The sequence below is a fragment of the Somniosus microcephalus genome, chromosome 12 (genome assembly GCF_052327205.1).
Source record: "Somniosus microcephalus isolate GS21.2 chromosome 12, FLI_Smic_1.0, whole genome shotgun sequence".
NCBI lineage: Eukaryota > Metazoa > Chordata > Chondrichthyes > Squaliformes > Somniosidae > Somniosus > Somniosus microcephalus.
This window is the reverse complement of record NC_140998.1, coordinates 68,071,640-68,082,238: the sequence shown is the minus strand read 5'-3', so window position 1 is coordinate 68,082,238 and position 10,599 is coordinate 68,071,640.

Genomic DNA, 10,599 nt, shown 5'->3' with positions numbered 1-10,599 from the left:
GCCCTGGAATATCTACAAGTATTGTTTTGGGTTTAATTTATCTCTCTTTGTAAGTGCCTTGTATGTCTCTATAAGGTCTGCTTTGAGACATCTCGGGCTGGATTTTGCCAATGGGGAGCTTTTGGAGGCGGGACTCCCACTTGTCGGGGTTTAGTCCCGCCTCCATCGACTTCTGGCCAACTCACGCTATTTTCCCTTGATTGACCTTGTTAAGCCCGCCCAGCGGGCTTAGCAGGTCAATTAAGGGGAAGCCGGTTACAGAGAACGTCAGCGTATGATGCTTCATTTGTTAAAACTTTTTGACAGATGAATTGTCATCATTTGACAGCTCTGTGAAGCTGTCAAACACTGATTCTCTGTAGTTTGAAGTGTTCTTGTATTCAAGACTCATCAAACCTCTTTCTTTAGCAGAAATTAGATGGTTGTTGCATTGGAGAATGCAACGGCTATCTGCCATCTCTGCTGCGGAGATGCAAGACTCTCTGTATCCCCAACGATTGAAGCCTGCAGGAAGAAACAAAGGTAAGTAAACTTTTTCTAACACTTTCCACTTACCTCACATACTCACCTCTCCACACTTGCAACCATCACTTACCTTCACAGTGCACTTTTGCACCCCTCCGACCCCCGCAGATTCACTGCTCGCCTCAGTGACCCTGGCGGGGTTCGCAGCCTTCGGGAATCCTGCACTTGTGTGGGTAAAATGGGGATAATCCTCTTATCTATGGCTGTAATCCTCTTCCCGCCTCCAGGAGACGGGACCCGACGTGGGTCGGCTACCCGCCTCCCGGGAAGATGGCACGGAGGTGGGTTGGTGGCGGGATGGGCACCCGCCCCCAGAGTCTGTCATTTTCCCGGCAGTCCCGCCTCCAAACCCGCTTCCCCAGGGCTGGCAAGATCGCGCCCCTCTTTTCAAGGCAGAAATCCCTAGATTATCAAATTATTCATAATAGCTCTTCTCTCTGACACTGGGGATCAATCTCATTACGTTTCTCTACAATGCATGCAAGATATCAATGTCTCCCCTATGTTTTGCTGACCAGAACGGTTTATAGTATTGCAGGTGCAGACTGATCAAAGCACTACAATTTCAGCATGACCTCTAAGGATTTGAACTCAACTAATATGGTCGTACAACCTATTGCTTTGTCTATTATCGCCTCACACTATTTAAATATAGTGAGCTATGAGTAAACATCCTTAGGTATCTTTCAACTGCCCATGCAGTGCATGTTTCTCCTATATTTATTCCTAATATTCAAACTATTCAAACTTCCTAACCTAGGGAAGCTCAAGCTAATTGTAACATCCCTACTGCCAACCTGCATGAGATTAGCTAACTCATTACAGACCAGGGATTGAACCTAGAGCTTTCTTGGGTTATATGGCTCAGCTACTCACTATCATGATCAATTGAACTCTGCTGGATTTCTATCCCCTACTGCAGGTCTGGAAACAGTAATTACTAATGTCCTAATCTCCCATCTTCAGGCTATATAGGAACGGGTCCAACGGATGTGCTCTCTGTCACATATGTTATTTATTCTGGCTCTTGAATCTCTGACTGACATCATACTTGCGTACAGATATCAAGATTTCAAATTATACTCACAGTAACATAAGTTTGCCCTATATGCACATTGTATATCCTTTCTAACTCAGGGGTTTCAGTACCAATCCTATGACACCCTCTTGATCCTTTTTTTCACTACCTGGGCAAAAATTAATTTGATAAATTCAGAATTCAATAGGTATCACCATTTTTTCCCTGTTGCATCTCTTACTTTTAGAATTGCCAAAACTCAGCCATGATACTTCTTTATTGATTTTATAAACACAGACCTGCCAAGACTTGCAGCCTCTAATTTGGATGTGGCAATTAAAGTAAGGGAGGAATTTGACAGTTGCCTTAGGATAATTGTCAGCTCGGTGATCCTGGAGATACCTCGCTGTTCCTGTGGGCAGAGAATCATTGAAGAAATAGTTTTCATACAATGACGATACCTCAGAATGGGTGAGGGGACAGATGGTCTGGAGGTTCTCAGCCTCTTGCCTGCCTTATTGGTGAGAAATGCAGTTAATGAAAGGAATTCTGTGGTTAACATGTGAAAGATGGTTAAATTGGTTCAAACTGCAATACTTCTGGGTGGACTGTGTGGGCACAACATTTATAATTACATTTATCTGGAAACGTAATTTTTTCTTTTTCTTTCACATTTATAATTACATAGCTGAAAATATATTCTTTTAGATAGGATAAATGTTAAATCCTCACAGGAGTTTAACTGCGGAATTCAAGAAATTCTATAGCAAAATAAGCATATAATAGACAATTACAGTGGAATTCAAGGAATTTCATAACAAGGGAAGCTCAACCAAAAATTTTAAGAGAGATAACCAAAGGATTTAACTAAAGAGAAAATTAAACTTTAAAATACTTATAAGAATGTGGACTATATAAGACTATATCAGCACCAGAAATGTGTTCTGCTGGAATGATGTCTTCAGTATGCAATCTTCCTGTTAGGCCTAATTACCATAGAGCAGGCACCCACTGGGGTCACGTGGTGGCGGGAGGGGGCAATTAGAGCAGGGAGGAGGAAGTCCAGGCCCTGCCTGGGTCTTAAAGGTAGCAGCAATGCTAAAGGAGCGGGTAAAGTAGAAGACCCATGGGAGAGCCAGAAGAACTTTGAATTATACAGGTAATGGAGCAAGATTTTTATCTTGATTAATAGTGGTAAGTTTGTAAGTTAATTTATGCCTGCCAGAAGCTGTGATTTGCATAGCTGTGGCCTTGATAGTTATTTAAAGGTTCCATTCCCTGTCAATGTGTTTGTGCTACTGAGTCATGGCTGGGATGACAGCAGCACCCCAAGCAGTAGTCCAAGTAACTCTACAGTCCATCTTGATAACAGTTGGTAAGAAGACAGCAGCGTGATGCCAAGCAGTAGGCGAAAGAACAGGGAAAACAAGTGTGGGTGTCATAAATCTCATCTTCATAAAGAAACTACTCATGAAATAACACTGGATGGCCAGCTGGTGGCGCCACCCAAGGAGTATAAATACTCGGGCGTGGGCCCAGCTTTTCAGGGACATTTTGTAAGACAGGAACTAGTGAAGTACAACTAGACCTCCATGTTCTGAAACAAGTTGATTAAAGCCTTGCTTTATACTCAAACCAAGTGCGTAGTGAGTTTTATTACGTCAGTGGGTATGAGGACTGATGGTGCAGGAATAGAACATAAGAACATAAGAAGTAGGAGCAGGAGTAGGCCATACGGCCCCTCGGGCCTGCTCCGCCATTCAATAGGATCATGGCTGATCCGAATCTAGACTCACGTCCACTTCCCTGCCCTCTCCCCGTAACCCCTAATTCCCTTATCTGCTAGGAAACTGTCTATCTCCATTTTAAATTTATTTAATGTTGCCGCTTCCACAGCTCTCTGGGGTAGCAAATTCCATAGATTTACTACCCTCTGAGTGAAGAAGTTTCTCCTCATCTCAGTTTTGAAAGGGCAGCCCCTTATTCTTAGATTATGCCCCCTAGTTCTAGTCTCACCCATCAGTGGAAACATCCTCACCGCATCCACCCGATCAAGCCCCCTCACAATCTTATATGTTTCGATAAGATCGCCTCTCATTCTTCTGAACTCCAATGAGTAGAGTCCCAACCTACTCAACCTTTCCTCATACGTCAACCCCCTCATCTCCGGAATCAACCAAGTGAACCTTCTCTGAACCGCCTCGAGAGCAAGTATATCTTTTCTTAAATATGGAAACCAAAACTGCACGCAGTATTCTAGGTGTGGCCTCACCAATACCCTGTATAACTGCAGCAAGACTTCCCTGTTTTTATACTCCATCCCCCTTGGAAAAAGAAGCCAAGATTCCATTGGCCTTCCTGATCACCTGCATACTAACTTTTTGTGTTTCATGCACCAGGACCCCCAGATCCCTTTGTACTGTAGCACTTTGCAGTTTCTCTCCATTTAGATAATAACTTGCTCTTTGATTTTTTCTGCCAAAGTGCATAACCTCACACTTTCCAACATTATATTGCATCTGACAAATCTCTGCCCACTCACTTAGCCTGTCTATGTCCTTTTGCAGGTTTTTAATGCCCTCCTCACTCACTGCTTTCCCTCCCATCTTTGTATTGTCGGCAAACTTGGATATGTTGCACTCGGTCCCTTCCTCCAAATCGTTAATATAGATTGTAAAGAGTTGGGGTCCCAGCACTGACCCCTGCGGAACACCACTAGTTACTGATTGCCAGCCCGAGAATGAACCATTTATCCCAACTCTTTGTTTTCTGTTAGATAGCCAATCTTCCACCCATGCCAGTATATTACCCCCAATCCCGTGATTTCTTATCTTGATCAGTAATCTTTTGTGTGGAACCTTGTCAAATGCCTTTTGGAAGTCCAAATACACTACATCCACTGGTTCCCCTTTATCCACCCTGTATGTTACGTCCTCAAAGAATTCGAGCAAATTTGTCAAACATGACTTCCCCTTCATAAAACCATGCTGACTCTGTCCTATTAAATTATGTTTATCCAAGTGCTCTGTTACTGTTTCCTTAATAATGGACTCCAACATTTTGCCAACCACAGATGTTAGGCTAACTGGTCTATAGTTTCCAGCTTTTTGTCTACTTCCCTTCTTAAATAAGGGTGTTACATTAGCAGTTTTCCAATCTGCCGGGACCTTTCCTGAGTCCAGGGAGTTCTGGAAAATAATCACCAATGCATCCACAATCCCTACCGCCACTTCTCTCCCCCCCCCCACCCCCCTTGCCCCCTGTTTGTCCCGTGTTGGGATATTTTTAGTGTCCTCTACTGTAAAGACTGATACAAAATATTTGTTCAGCGTCTTTGCCATCTCCATGTTCCCCACCACTAGTTTCCCAGTCCCATCCTCTAAGGGACCAACGTTCACTTTAGCCACCCTTTTTCTTTTTATATAGTTGTAGAAACTCTTGCTATCTGTTTTTATATTTTTTGCTAGTTTACTTTCATAATCTATCTTCCCTTTCTTAATTAATCTTTTAGTTATTGTTTGCTGGCTTTTAAATGCTTCCCAATCTTCTATCCTCCCACTAGATTTGGCTACCTTATATGCCCTTGTTTTTAGTCGGATACTATCCTTTATTACTTTACTAAGCCACGGATAGCTGTCTTTTCTTTTACTCCCCTTTTTCCTCAGTGGAATATATTTATCTTGAAAGATGTGAAATATCTCCTTGAATGTAGACCACTGCTCTTGTACCGTCTTACACTTTAATCTGTTTTCCCAGTCCACTTTAGTCAATTCTACTCATACCTTCATAGTCTCCTTTATTTAAGCTCAGTATGCTGGTTTGAGATCCAACTCTCTCACCCTCAAACTGAATTTGGAATTCAACCATATTATGGTCACTCATTCCAAGGGGATCCTTTACTAGGACATTTTTTATTAATCCTGTCTCATTACACAGGACCAGATCTAAGATTGCCTGTCCCCTGGTTGGTTCAGTTACATACTGCTCAAGGAACCCGTTCCTAATACACTATATGAACTCTTCCTCAAGGTTGCCATGCCCAATTTGATTAGTCCAGTCAATATGAAAGTTAAAATCCCCCATGATTATAGCTGTTCCCTTATTACAAGCCCCAACTATTTCCTGATTTATACTCCGACCAACGGAGTTGCAACTGTTAGGAGGCCTATAGACTACACCCACTAGTGACTTTTTCCCCTTCTTATTCCTTATCTCCACCCAAACTATTTCACTATCCTGATCCTTTGACCCAATATCATTTCTGACTATTGCAGTGATTCCATCCTTGATTAACATAGCAACCCCACCTCCCTTTCCTTCCTGTCTGTCCTTCCTAATTGTCAAATACCCTTGTATGTTTAGTTCCCAGTCATGATTATCTTGCAGCCATGTTTCTGTAATGGCCACCAGATCATACCATGTGTAGTTATTTGTACCGTCAACTCGTCAATTTTGTTACGAATGCTGCGTGCATTCAGATAAAGAACTTTCAAATATGTTTTCTGACAATTTATTCCTGCTTTTACCCCTTTTACTACTTTACCTTTATCATTATACATTCTGCCCCTTCCTGACATGCTCTGGTTTTTAATTCCCCCACTGCTACCTTGCTCTATTGCCTTCTCCGCTGTCATTTTTATTTTTCGCTCTCTTAAAACCTCCCCCCCACTAATTAGTTTAAAGCCCTCTCTACAGCCCTAGTTATTCGATTCGCCAGGACTCTAGTCCCAGCACTGGCCAAGTGAAGTCCATCCCAACGGAACAGCTCTCTCCTGTCCCAGTACTGATGCCAGTGTCCCAGGAAGCAAAACCCATTTCTCCCACACCAGGCTTTGAGCCACGCATTTAACTCTCTAATTTTATTTACCCTAGCCAAATTTGCACGTGGCTCAGGTAGTAATCCAGAGATTATTACCCTTGTGGTTCTGCTTTTTAATTTGGCCCCTAGCTGCTCAAACTCCCTCAGCAGAACCTCCTTCCTTGTCCTATCTATGTCGTTGGTACCAACATGGACCACGACAACTGGATCCTCCCCCTCCCACTCCAAGTTTCTCTCCAGCCCAGAGGAGATGTCCTTAACCCTGGCACCGGGCAGGCAACACAGCCTTCGGGACTCTCGCTCTCGGCTGCAAAGAACTCTATCTATACCCCTAATGAAACTATCCCCTACCACTACAACATTTCTTTTATCTCCCCCCACTTGAATGGCCCCCCATTCCACGGTGCTGTGGCCGGGTTGCTCATCCTCCTCGCAGTCCCCATTCCCATCCTCACAGGGAGTAAGAGCCTCAAACCTGTTGGACAAGAGCAAGGGCTGCGGCTCCTCCAACACTACCTCCTAGATCCCCGTACCTGCCTCACTTCTAGTCACACCATCCTGACCCTGGCCACGGACTACATCTGAATTAATTAATCTAATTGGTGTGAATACCTCGTGATACACAGAGTCCAGGTAACTCTCCCCCTCCCTGATGTGTCTCAGTGTTTGAAGCTCGGACTCCAGCTCTTCAACACGGAGCCGGAATTCCTCGAGCAGCCAACACTTACTGCAAATGTGATCACTGTGAGCATCAATGGTGTCCACCAGCTCCCACATATTGCAGCAGCAACACATCACCTGTTCTCCCATTCTATGTAATTAATTAAATTTATTAATATTATTCTTAAATACCCTCTGCCCCGATTCTAGATGATGAATATCGCACCTTAGAAACTATAAACCACAGAGTTTAAGCTTAAAAAAGAGAGAAATACTCACCAACCAATCACTTACCCGTTTTCTGGTGACGTCACACCTGGGTTACTTTTTACCTCTCTCCTTCCCTCTGAGGTCCGAGACTGGAGACTGGTACACCTTACCTGGGTCTCTGAAGCCTTTTTAAGCTTCCCGCTCGCGCCTCCCGCCGACACCCACGGTCTGAGGCCTTACCTGGGTCTCTGAAGCCATTTTAAGCTTCCCGCTCGCGCCTCCCGCTGACACCCACGGTCTGAGGCCTTACCTGGGTCTCTGAAGCCTTTTTAAGCTTCCCGCTCATGCCTCCCGCCGATACCCGCGGTCTGAGGCCTTACCTGGGTCTCTGAAGCCTTTTTAAGCTTCCCGCTTGCGCCTCCCGCCGATACCCGCGGTCTGAGGCCTTACCTGGGTCTCTGAAGCCTTTTTAAGCTTCCTGCTCGCGCCTCCCGCCGATACCCGCAGTCTGAGGCCTTACTTGGGTCTCTGAAGCCTTTTTAAGCTTCCCGCTCGCGCCTCCCGCCGATACCCGCGGTCTGAGGCCTTACCTGGGTCTCTGAAGCATTTTTAAGCTTCCCGCTCGCGCCTCCCACTGATACCCGCGGTCTGAGGCCTTACCTGGGTCTTTGAAGCCTTTTTAAGCTTCCTGCTCGCACCTCCCGCCGACACCCGCGGTCTGAGGCCTTACCTGGGTCTCTGAAGCCTTTTTAAGCTTCCCGCTCGCGCCTCTCGCCAACACCCGCGGTCTGAGATGCTGGTAATTTACATTGCTGTGCCCTCTTTGGGCGCAGTCACCTGAAAAACAATACAATAAATTTGGGGACTGTGCTATTCAGGCTCAGAACAGTGGGAAAGGGTTAGCGGCCACATATCCTGCGCATAACACCAATTTTTCAGGCACTCTTAAACTTGAGCATTAAATCCAGAAAAATCGACAAAGACTGATTGGCTGCACCTTCCAAGATGCCACCACCATATTTGGAGTCGGTGTTGCACCTACCTGGCAACAGCTGTTGTGGATAGTGTCTGTACAGGGCCTTCAGAGAACTGGATGCAGTGCTTTGTCATCTGATGTAAGGACACCCACTGTTAACATCCATGCACCACAGGGCTGCCGAAGTAGGTCACAGATGTCAGTGCTAGAGTGGAGCATGTATTTCATTCTTGTCACCTAGTATTTGCAGCAAGTGCTCCTATTTCAGGTACAGCACAGTCAGCATCAGACTAAAGTCCCCTTTACTTTGCCCCACAATAACCTGAACTTCAGAAAAGCACCCACTGCTGTACTGTATTTTTTTACTTCTAACATAAATATTCCCTATTTACACTTGAGTCAGATTGCCAATTAGTTCCAATTTATGAAGTTTTGCATTCACAGATCAGATCACAGAAACCCCACAGTGCAGATAGAGGCCATTTCGGCCCATCGAGCCTGCACCGACACATATCCCACCCGATCCCCGTAACCCCTACACCAACACATATCCCACCCTATCCCCGTAACCCCACGTATTTAATCCCCCTAACACTAAGGGTCAATTTTTATCATAGCCAATCAACCTAACCCGCACATCTTTGGACTGTGGGAGGAAACCGGAGCACCCGGAGAAAACCCACGCAAACACGGGGAGAATGTGCAAACTCCACACAGACAGTCACCCGAGGCTGGATTCGAACTCGGGTCCCTGGCGCTGTGAGGCAACAGCGCTAACCACTATGCCACCGTGCTGCCCATATCCCACTCTAGAGCCTGTAAAACCAGACAGATGAGATCAATATGTAGTTCCTAGTAGCATTGTAGGCTATGCTACTAGGAACTACATATTGATCTCATCTGTCTGGTTTTACAGGCTCTAGAGATGAAAAGACAATGCGAATCATCTGATTTTCAAATGTTTTTGAAAAATATTCCATCAAATGGAACTGACCATAAATCCAAATGTACTCCCCAGTTCTAAGATCTCCTTGTGACGTGACCTAACCATTAGAAATTGGAACACCTCAGTGTGCTTCTGTGTAATGAAGGAGCCGTATGATCTTATATATTTTGCTCAGCTCAGCAACCAGATTTCTTCTTAAATACTTCCATTTGAGGCATGGGAAGCTTCTCAATTCCAGACAGAAGTTGAATTTTACTATGGGCCAGGAGGAAAAGAAGTGCTACTCCAGGCCCCACAAGGAAGCCTTGGGCCACCCCTGCTTACCCCACTCCTGCACTTTGATGGGGATTCCCTTCCCCATCGCCCTCCGATGGACTTACCTTGTGCTGAAGACCATTCCCGCGAGTCCCTAGGAGTGGCCTCCTGTCGCCTGAATTCCAGCTCCTACCCGCTGGCCAGGCAATGATTCCTGCCAGGTTTGGGGTGGGGGGGGCAGAGTCCGATCCTACAAATGTAAATGAGGCCCGGGAGCTGAAATCTTTCCAGGCCTCAGCATGTGAGCTTGTCACTTGCCTTGTCACTTGCCTCCCACCACACACCGATCCTGGCCCGAGTTAAAATCGCGGCCATCCATGACGTCACGGCATCATCAGGCGACAGGCAGCCATGTGCTAATGTGTTTAAAATATATGTGATGGGGAAGTTGGGACGTGTGTTTCAAATTTATGGAGATCACGCTGCCGCTGGTGTGGTGTGGTCACAGTTAGGCCAGTGACAAGCACTAAGATCAAGGAAAATATGTGTCTTCTTGGCCAACTGTCTAATAAAATCTGCCAGTTTTACTGTCCATCTGACCATCGTCTGCAGGGGACCAGCGCTGCACAAGCCAGTGGTCAAAGATCAATATAATAGAAGTTATAGTTTTTCTCTATGTATAAGACCCATTGGATTTTAAAATGGATGGAAATTCAGAAGGTAAATAAGACACAACAAACATACTAGCTGTATAAGACAGTATACCGGTCTCGCAGACTCAAGTGAATAGTTTATTCCCTCCAGCGGGTGCAAGTCCTGACCAAGAGATTGATTTCCCCTGTATCTCTGGCAGCACTATCATCAACTCATCCATCCCATCATTCATTCTCTCCTGTACACTCAGCAGCTCAGAGACAGTCACTCGGGGAGAGGGGTGTTGCTACAATGGGCGCAAAATTCGGCTCCTTAGCGCCTGCTGTTTCAGCTCTACGAGTGCCATTTGGATCCAAAGTGGCGTCCTTGGCGGGTGCGCACACACTTCTCGTATGAGTTGTGCCGGATGCCATCCTGGTGAGGGTGTTAGCGCGCACAGCGTGAGCTTCCACCGAACGTATGCAGAGTAGGCAGATCATGACGTCACTCAACGTGTAATGCTGATTTGACGCCAGCGCTGCTATTTTGGAGCTCAA